The sequence below is a fragment of the Euprymna scolopes genome, chromosome 13 (genome assembly GCF_053919585.1).
Source record: "Euprymna scolopes isolate OS-2025 chromosome 13, ASM5391958v1, whole genome shotgun sequence".
Taxonomy (NCBI): domain Eukaryota; kingdom Metazoa; phylum Mollusca; class Cephalopoda; order Sepiida; family Sepiolidae; genus Euprymna; species Euprymna scolopes.
In genome coordinates this window covers 57,001,274-57,011,088 of record NC_136494.1, presented here as the reverse complement: position 1 = coordinate 57,011,088, position 9,815 = coordinate 57,001,274, and the positions used below count along the sequence as shown (strand labels likewise).

The following is a 9,815-nucleotide window of genomic DNA, read 5'->3' as shown; positions in this document are numbered from 1 at the left end:
ATATATATATATATATATGTATATATATATATATATATATATATAAGTGAACGTGTCTGTGTGTGTGTCTGTGTGTGTCTGTTTGCATTTCCCTACACAATAACTCTGTAAATTTAAAGTCTACAGACTCGAAATTTGATATACAGAGTACTGAAATTTGGAAAAATCATGTGATCGGTTTTCGGCCAGAAATTTCGCTGTTAAGATGTCAAAGATCAACAATTGTACCTTTGAGAACTCTACCAAACTCCTCCGACAATTTTAGGTCTAAACACTAGAAATGTGAGATATAGGTTCCTTGGACCTGAATCTAACTTATTAACTTAATTTGAGCCCAAAACAATACATGTTAAGGGGTCATAATAGGGGTTAAAGTTAAAAAAATTGACCGCTTTTTTTTTTGCTTAACATACATTATGCCACTATCAGCCGGTCACTGGGGTGTGACCGACAGACGTGTTATAGTAAATGTCTTAAAGCGGTCTCATGAAGACATGAAGATGGGCCAGTCATTAGGGTCTGTGTAGTAAGAAGAAAATCATACCTGAGATGTTGGATCTGGGTGTGGCTGCTTTCTTTTCTCAAGATGATCTCTTCACCCTGGTGGCATTCTGGTGGGAATCTTCATCTCCCTGTCCTCAGGGCCGCCTTTCGACTTAAGACATTTATGAAGGAATTCATGGCAGACACAAGAAAAACGACACGCGACACAATTGTAATATACAAAGGTATAACTAACTATTTTATTTTACATTAGAGATACAATATATATTACAAAAAAAACAATTTACAATTAATTTTTACAATAGGCTTTTCGAAGCTAACTAACCTACCCTAACTAGTGTTGAGGGAGGGGGTGCCCCCCCCCTCATTTACGGAGAGACAGTCTATGCGTCCTCACATCATGGTGGTCGTGCAGGAAAGAGACAGAAAGATAGCAAGGGGATTATGGGAAGGGGTTTCTTTGTATCTCTACGCTCATGGACAATTTACCACCCGTCCATGCTGCAGAGTGTGTTAGAAACAGTGGCACAAGGAAATAGTGCCACATCCCTCCCTATGCTATCCGAAATTTATGAGCATTCATAAATTTCAGAAGTCCATAATTTTCCGTGAATGGTGCGTCAACCGGCCGTCAGCAATCAATGTCTCCATGCTCTACGTTCCATCAGGAACTCAGTGAAGCAAGTTATCTTTTCCACCAGGCTCCTGGTAGGCTGGTATACTGCTTCAAATACCAGAGAGGGTAATCATCCTCGCCCTCCATCGAGGCAATGGCATCACGATTTCAGTTACTGGATTTACACTTTCTTAAGCAACCAGTATAATATTTTTTAACAAAGCCGGATTTTACGTGAGTTCATCACGCCGACCTATACGTATTTGACTAAGCCGGATTCTACGTGAGTTTATCACACCGACCTATACGTATTTCACTAAGCCGGATTGTACGTGAGTTTATCACGCCGACCTATACGTATTTCACTAAGCCGGATTCTACGTGAGTTTATCACGCCGACCTATACGTATTTCACTAAGCCGGATTGTACGTGAGTTTATCACGCCGACCTATACGTATTTCACTAAGCCGGATTGTACGTGAGTTTATCACGCCGACCTATACGTATTTCACTAAGCCGGATTCTACGTGAGTCTATCACGCCGACCTATACGTATTTCACTAAGCCGGATGCTATGTGAGTTTATCACGCCGACCTATACGTATTTCACTAAGCCGGATTCTACGTGAGTTTATCACGCCGACCTATACGTATTTGACTAAGCCGGATTCTACGTGAGTTTATCACGCCGACCTATACGTATTTGACTAAGCCGGATTCTACGTGAGTTTATCACGCCGACCTATACGTATTTGACTAAGCCGGATTCTACGTGAGTTTATCACGCCGACTTATACGTATTTCACTAAGCCGGATTCTACGTGAGTTTATCACGCCGACCTATACGTTTTTTAATTTAGTCTGCATAACATTATTTTCGTAACTGGATTTACGCTCCCTTCAGCAACCAGTATAATGTATTTTAACCAAGTCGGAGTTACGTGACCTCATCACGCCGACCTATATGTATTCCAAGTTATTACTTCAGTTACTGGACTTACGCTCTCTTCAGCAACCAGTATAATGTATTTTAGATAAGTCGGGGTTACGTGACCTCATCACGCCGACCTATATGGATTTAGTAAAACCTTGGTCTTCAGAGGTTCTAATCCAATTAATTCTGTTAGAGCAAGGAGTCTGCCGCCGAGCGACCAATAAAAACTATCCACCACGGAATATTTATTAATTATATAAAGAATTAACTAAGAAGGGCACTCAGCCTCCATGAGTTAGAATACTCAATTAGGGGGAAAAAAATTTCCAAAAATAAACAATTCAGAAACCTGGTATACATTAAATCAATGAAATAGGGTGTTAACAATTTTTTTTCTTAAAAAGAAAACATTTTTAAAAAATCATTTCAGAGCACCTCGGTCACAATTAGAATTTGTTTACACAATGCAAACGCATTTCAGTTATTACATTCATAATTAACTTTTTCCCAAATTTCAGGGTACATTTAAAAAGTATATGTATTTTTTCAAAACTTGATTTACAAAAGATCATTAAAATTTAATTCCAAAATTTAAAAATTATTTCAAGTATTTTGGTTCATCGGTAAAATCAATTTATGTTAGTTAACTTCTTTCCAAAGTAATTCATTTATTATTATAAAAACCAATCTTCTCAAAAGGTCATAAACTTCGAATAGACCCATTTTTCGTAATACAATTCAAAAATTATTCCAAACATTTGGTTCATTATTAAAATTAATCTTCCGAAAAGATCATAGAAAATTCATTTTGAATCAATTCACCCTTCACAATGAGATTCAGAGACATCCCAAAACTTTTTCATTTCGTAATTATTATTTTTAAAATTCAGTGTACATTTAAAGTTATTTAATTGATTCTTAAAAATCATTTCTTCTTTTAGACCATTATCCAGGTCATTTCGAATTCAGAAACTTTTCATGTTAATTAACTTTATTTTCCAAGTAATTATTTTATCATTTAAAAGCAATTCTTTTCCTAAACTCACTCACAAGGATTATTTCGAACTAATAAACTCCCGCCACACCTGGGAGTCACATTAGTTAACGACCAGTTCTGTATAGTTAACAGCTCGAAAAAATTAAAGTTTCAATTAAAGAGATATCTTTCTAGACTGAGGAAATCTTTTTTTTTTCTTAATAATTAATTCAATTTTACGTATATACTCCTCAGTCAATATTTCAGGGACCCCTATCATACGGTCCAATTTCAAATGAACCTTCAATTAAAGAATTTGCTCGAATAATTCTTCCTTAAAATCATCTAGAGTTCAGGAAAATCTCTTTCGTTAGTCAAACAATATTTCCTTAGAAATTATTAAAAATTCAGAGAATATTCGAAATGTAATAGCGTAATTTTTCTTTAAGAAAAACTATGAACACTTCAGAGAACTCTTAAAAAATTAACGCAATCATGTAACAGTTGGCTTTTCCAAACACTCGAAGACTTCAAAAAAAGTACTTTAAGTGCTGTTTGAATAATCGTCTCAGTTTTTATTTTTAATAAAAACCAATTGAAGACATCATTTAATGTAATTTAACGAAGCATAAATAATTTTGTTCTTTAAACTTGGTAGAAAAATTTAAAAAACTCCAAGTTAATTCGTTATTATATGCCCTCCTGCAATCAGCCATGGGGGTTTAGCTATACAATCATTAAAACGCAAGAGTAGAGAAAGAGACTGAGGGGGAAAAGAAGGGGATAGAGACAGAGCGATGCCATTACACACCCTACCACCCTCATGATATCATTACGTAATAACAAAAAAAATCTTCGACAATTTTCTCTCTCGTCCTCATAGACCCTAAAAGGTAAGGGAATGAGAGAGAGAAAGATAAGAAGAAGAAGAGAGAGAGAGGCAGCTAACGTTGTTCTCCCACCCATTCCCTAACACCCTCGCAAACACTATGACGAGGTCATCTTCGCTTATCTTTCCATGTGCGGCCATTGTTTTAAAAAATGAGTGACAGGTAGACATTAAACATAAGGCGCTCACACAAAGAAAACTTCGTATTATGTAATCTAAATTTTTAGCGATAATATTTTTTCTTTCCCTTCTTTTCTTTTTTTAACAGACAAAAAAAATAAATAAAAAACATTATCAAATCAAAAAGTCCCCTTATGTTTCAGCGTAAATTGGTACCTAACCTGAAAAATAAACACATCAACTGTTCATGGAATAAAATGTAATGTAAAAGTTCTATTTTTTCAAATCTGAATCTAACACTTGCAAAGTCAAAAGAATTTTTTTAAAAAGTCCTATATTTTTATAAACCTGAAATAAAGATCAGATAAAAAATGTTAGGTATCCTTTATTTTCTTTCCTTTTTTTTTTCTTTTTTAAATTTATTTTTCGAGCTTCGTGTTTGAAGGATTTTTTTCTTTTTTTTTCATGTAATAACAAGATGCATAGATATACATACATATCGATATATATCCGGAGAGAGACAGAAAGAGAGAAAGCGTGAGAGAGAAAGAGATATTGCATATTCTAGAGACACTTTTTTCTCATCTCTGTTTTTTTTTTGTGTGGGACACATTTCTTACTTTTTTTCCGAAGGGTTACTTTCAATACTCTTTTTTTTTTTTTAAATCGATCCTTTGCAAAGTGTTTTTTTTTTTTTTTGTAGGTGCAAGACAATTTTTTGTTCAGGTTCTGAATTTTCTTTTTTTTTTGAGTGCGTTTTTTTTTTTTTTTTTTTTTTTTTTTTTTTTTGTGCGCGTGTGTACTGGTCTGCCATTTTTTTAAAATTTTGCCAGAAATAGTTTTTCCGTTTTTAAAGACCGTGGACCATTTTTTTTTTTATTCGATTCGTCTAGTGGTCGTTATTTTTGGTTGTGCCGTGGGTTTAAGGGTCGAAATTATTTCCATGCTGGGAAACAATATGTTCTGGTCATAGTGCATCATTTATACTGCGACACAGATGCGACGAGATCCGTCTGGTAATTAACCAGGGTCAATCCTGCGTCTTAAGGCAACATTTATACCACTATCAGCCGGTCACTGGGGTGTGACCGACAGACGTGTTATAGTAAATGTCTTAAAGCGGTCTCATGAAGACATGAAGATGGGCCAGTCATTAGGGTCTGTGTAGTAAGAAGAAAATCATACCTGAGATGTTGGATCTGGGTGTGGCTGCTTTCTTTTCTCAAGATGATCTCTTCACCCTGGTGGCATTCTGGTGGGAATCTTCATCTCCCTGTCCTCAGGGCCGCCTTTCGACTTAAGACATTTATGAAGGAATTCATGGCAGACACAAGAAAAACGACACGCGACACAATTGTAATATACAAAGGTATAACTAACTATTTTATTTTACATTAGAGATACAATATATATTACAAAAAAAACAATTTACAATTAATTTTTACAATAGGCTTTTCGAAGCTAACTAACCTACCCTAACTAGTGTTGAGGGAGGGGGTGCCCCCCCCCCTCATTTACGGAGAGACAGTCTATGCGTCCTCACATCATGGTGGTCGTGCAGGAAAGAGACAGAAAGATAGCAAGGGGATTATGGGAAGGGGTTTCTTTGTATCTCTACGCTCATGGACAATTTACCACCCGTCCATGCTGCAGAGTGTGTTAGAAACAGTGGCACAAGGAAATAGTGCCACAACATCTCCAACACCCGGGCAACGCTGGGCTGAAATGCCAGTATATCTATAAAAGGGAACGGGTGTGTGTGTGTGTGTGGGGGTACATTTCCCTACGCAATAACTCTGTAAATTTAAAGTCTACAGATTCGAAGTTTGATATACAGGATACTGAGATTTGGGAAAATCTTTGTGATCGGTTTTCGGCCAGAAATTTCGCTGTTAAGATGTCAAAGATCAACAATTTGACCTTTGAAAACTCTACCAAACTCCTCCGACAATTTTGGGTCTAAACACTTGAAATTTTAGATATAGGTTACTTGGACATGAATCTAACTTAATAACTTGATTTGTGCCCAAAACAGTAAATGTTAAGGTGTCATAATAGGGGTCAAAGTTTAAAAAATTGACTGCTTTTGTTTTGCTCAACATAAACCTCCAAACACCCGGGCAACGTCGGGCTGAATGCTAGTATATGTATACATATTATATATATATATATATATATATATATATATATTAGATATATATATTAGATATATATATATTAGATATATATATATTTATATATACATATATACATACACATATGTATATGTGTGTATACATATATATATGTATATATGTGTGTATATCTGTCTAATTTTCTTTCTATTACTATTAGTATTTAATAAAATGTCTTTCAAGTATTATATATATTTTCTTTTTCTTACACTATTACTACGATGTGTTGCCCCTTTCCGTGTGCAATTCACTCTGAAATTACTATACTATGACTTCGTGTTTTATTTTTAAAACGTTATGATGACGTAAGCAAACGTTACTATTTGATGAGGATATTTTCAAAGATTTAATCTAGGATGAAAAAAGCAACAGATGTCATTGTTTCATTTGAGTTTCGTCATTTTTAGCTTTAATTTATTTTGCCTCGTCAGCTTGTAGGTTTTACAAACATCAACACTTACTAGATTTGTGATGCCGAAATAGAATAGATGATACAATTCATTAAATATAGTGTCTTCTTTTTGTGATACGTTGTTCATTCATACATTCACCAACAATATTAATGCATAGATAAGAAGAAAATATTCAGATGAGATTCTATGATGTTATTTAAGGAACAAGAAATATATTAGGTTGGTGCAAAAATAATGTGGTTTTTAACGTTCAATTATATATAAAAAACGGTATTATTTTTGTACCAATTTAATATTAAAAATATTTTGCAGCCAGCATTGCCGAAGAAGTAATGAAAATCTTATATGCCACTGCGTTCAACCATGAACTCCATACTATCATTTTTATCTTTACTGTTTATAAATATCCAGTTTTAATGCTGGTTTAACAATATTCTTAAAAGTTTAATAAAAATTATTTCCATTATTGTTTTTTCGTATATATATACGTGTTTTTATACTGATGTAGAACTATTTTGTTTGGGATTCAAGAAACTATCAACTGCAGTTATGACATTATCACTGGCAAAATAGCGACCAACTTTTCAGAATAATGCTCTCTAGTTACCGTGTGACAATTCTGAAGTCATATTCATTATGACACACTGGAAATTAATTTCAGAAAACAAAGACTATGATCTTGCTAGTTTTATTGGCGTCGCAGATGATGTGTGCCGCTATTGCTTTGAATAATTTTTAGTTACCAGTTGGTAGTAATAAATATATATATACAATCTTATGAATTTGCTTTTGTTTTGTGAATTGATATTCATATTAAAAACACTTTTTTTTCTATTTATTTAAAAAGAAAACACAACTTTGTTATATATGGGTCGTGAAATTGCATTCATCTTTATAAAAATCTAGCTTATTTGCATATATTTTTAAACATTAATTTTAATCAAATCCCTATTAGTTTTTTTCGGTTTTATGAAGTTATCATCTGTAGTTAATTTTATTCATGCAGATATTCTACATGATTTATACTTGCGTAATATTTGAGCACAAGTCATATCTTTTTAACTTTTTAAATCATTATGATATATTAGGTTCAATATAGTATAAATACGAAATCTGCATCAATCAAAATATCATATTTAAGCGTATTTTACAACCGAGCAGTGCCGGGTGGCCTGCTAGTATATATATATATATATATATATATATATATATATATATATATATATATATATATATATATATATGACTGAAACGTTTTGTCAGACGAGTGCCACTCCCTCAGTCAGTGAAAGTCCATGTACCCAAAGATGATTTTATAGTCCTCCAGCGACTTGCACGCCCTCAAGCTTACATGACACTGAAGACGGTCATTGGTATATATATATATATATATATATATATATATATATATATATATATATATATATATATATATATATGTATATATATATATGTATGTATGTGTGTGTGTGTATATATATATATATATATACATACATATATATAGTGATCGTCATTTCTTGGCAGAAGAAGACCATCTTTCCCTTGCTTTATTGTTGATTATTCATCCATCTCCACGTACTTTTAAAATATTTTTTCTTTTTGTTTTTATTATTTCATTTAATACGTTTTATAATTTATTATTATTATTTTATTTATTTAATTAATTTTAATTTAATTTAATTTTTCTTTTTTAATTAATTAATTTGTTTGTTATTACATATATAAATTTATACCCACATACATATATACATGTGGCGATGTGATCAAGAGATGAATCAATTTCTATCTACTGTGGGAACGAAGGTGGCGCTTCAGACCAGCCCTGCTCATACACAGTCTGTTGCAAAGGTCACACTTACGCTGAGATTGAGGGACGCCAACTGGTGCTGCTCAACTGTGGACAGTCATATGACGCTTCAGACCTTTACTTGATTTACAGACTACAGAGCAAATAGAGCATCTGTGCCCCGCAGTGTTTTCCCCGTCAAAGAGAGACTGGTCTCCATGTGATCGCTTGTGGCTAGTAAGCCCGGCTCCGGATAAACTCATTTTACCGCATAAATCACAGACGTGATTCTGCACGAAAGCCACCGACTGACCTGATAGATCTGATAGATTTTTCTTCCGGATATCACGCTTTATTTTTGCATGCTCATATTTTTTCTTCTCAAAGCTATAACAGCCATGATAGACCAAGGAGCGCCACTTTTTACGATCATCGGAAGCACTTTCCCAACTGGACATGCCAATACCGTGAGCTTTAAGATTATCTTTGATGTTGTCCTAAAAGCGTTTCCTAGGTTTATGTTGTGGGCGCTTTCCTTGTATAATTTTTTCACCATAGAACAGGCGCTTTCGCAATCTCTCGTCGCCCATCCTGGTCAGATGTCCAACCTACCTCATCTAGTTGCATATAATTAACTTCTCGATACATGGTACCTCAGCTCGCATGAGGACATCCATATCAGGTATAAAAGAGTTCCACCTGATGTCCAGAATGTGTCTCAGAAATTTCTGGTGCACTCTCTCCATGACTTTTATGTGCCTACCATAAGTTGTCCAGATCTCAGAAGCGTAAAGCAGATATGCTAAAATACAAGATTGCTACACACTGATCTTTGTACGAAGAGTTATACCCATGTCAGACCACACTCGCTTCTCCAAGCCATCAAAAGCCTTAGTGGAACGCTGTATCCTATAATTGACCTCAGCACCCAGAGTTCAGTCTCTGGCAAGAGTACTACCCAAATACACGAATGTGTCAACTACTGCAAGTCTCTGGTTATTGACAAAAATATTTGGTTCCACATACAAACTACCGGTTGGAGGTGTGAACATTATCTTAGTCTTCTTAATACTAATAGTAAGCCCAAAAGACCCACAAGCCCCTGAAAACAGATTCATGATAACCTGCATATCTCTTTCACTATGAGCCACGAGATCGGCGTCATACGCATAAAGCAATTCACGAACTAGGTGCTGAAAGGTCCTTGTAGAAGCATGAAAACGACGAAGATCAAAGACATTACCTGTGGTTCTGAAACGCAAATAAACACACAGAAACAGTTCTTAAAGGCATAGGAAAGCATAGTTGCAAAATAAATAGAAAAAAGTGTAGGTGCTGGGATATCACCCTGATTCACGCCATTGTCAACTAAGATGGGTTCTGATAGACATCCATTGAA

The 9,815-nt window shown here is 34.5% G+C and overlaps 1 long non-coding RNA gene across 1 annotated transcript; it reads right to left on the bottom strand.

Moving 5' to 3' along the window:
- Nucleotides 1–716: 716 nt before the first annotated feature.
- On the bottom strand, nt 717–5,732 carry LOC145292037 (uncharacterized). Its single transcript, XR_013869537.1, has 2 exons — nt 1,766–5,732; nt 717–1,373 (listed from the first exon to the last, which is right to left on the bottom strand). It is a non-coding gene; the product is annotated as an uncharacterized LOC145292037 (long non-coding RNA).
- Between the last annotated feature and the right edge of the window lie 4,083 nt (nt 5,733–9,815).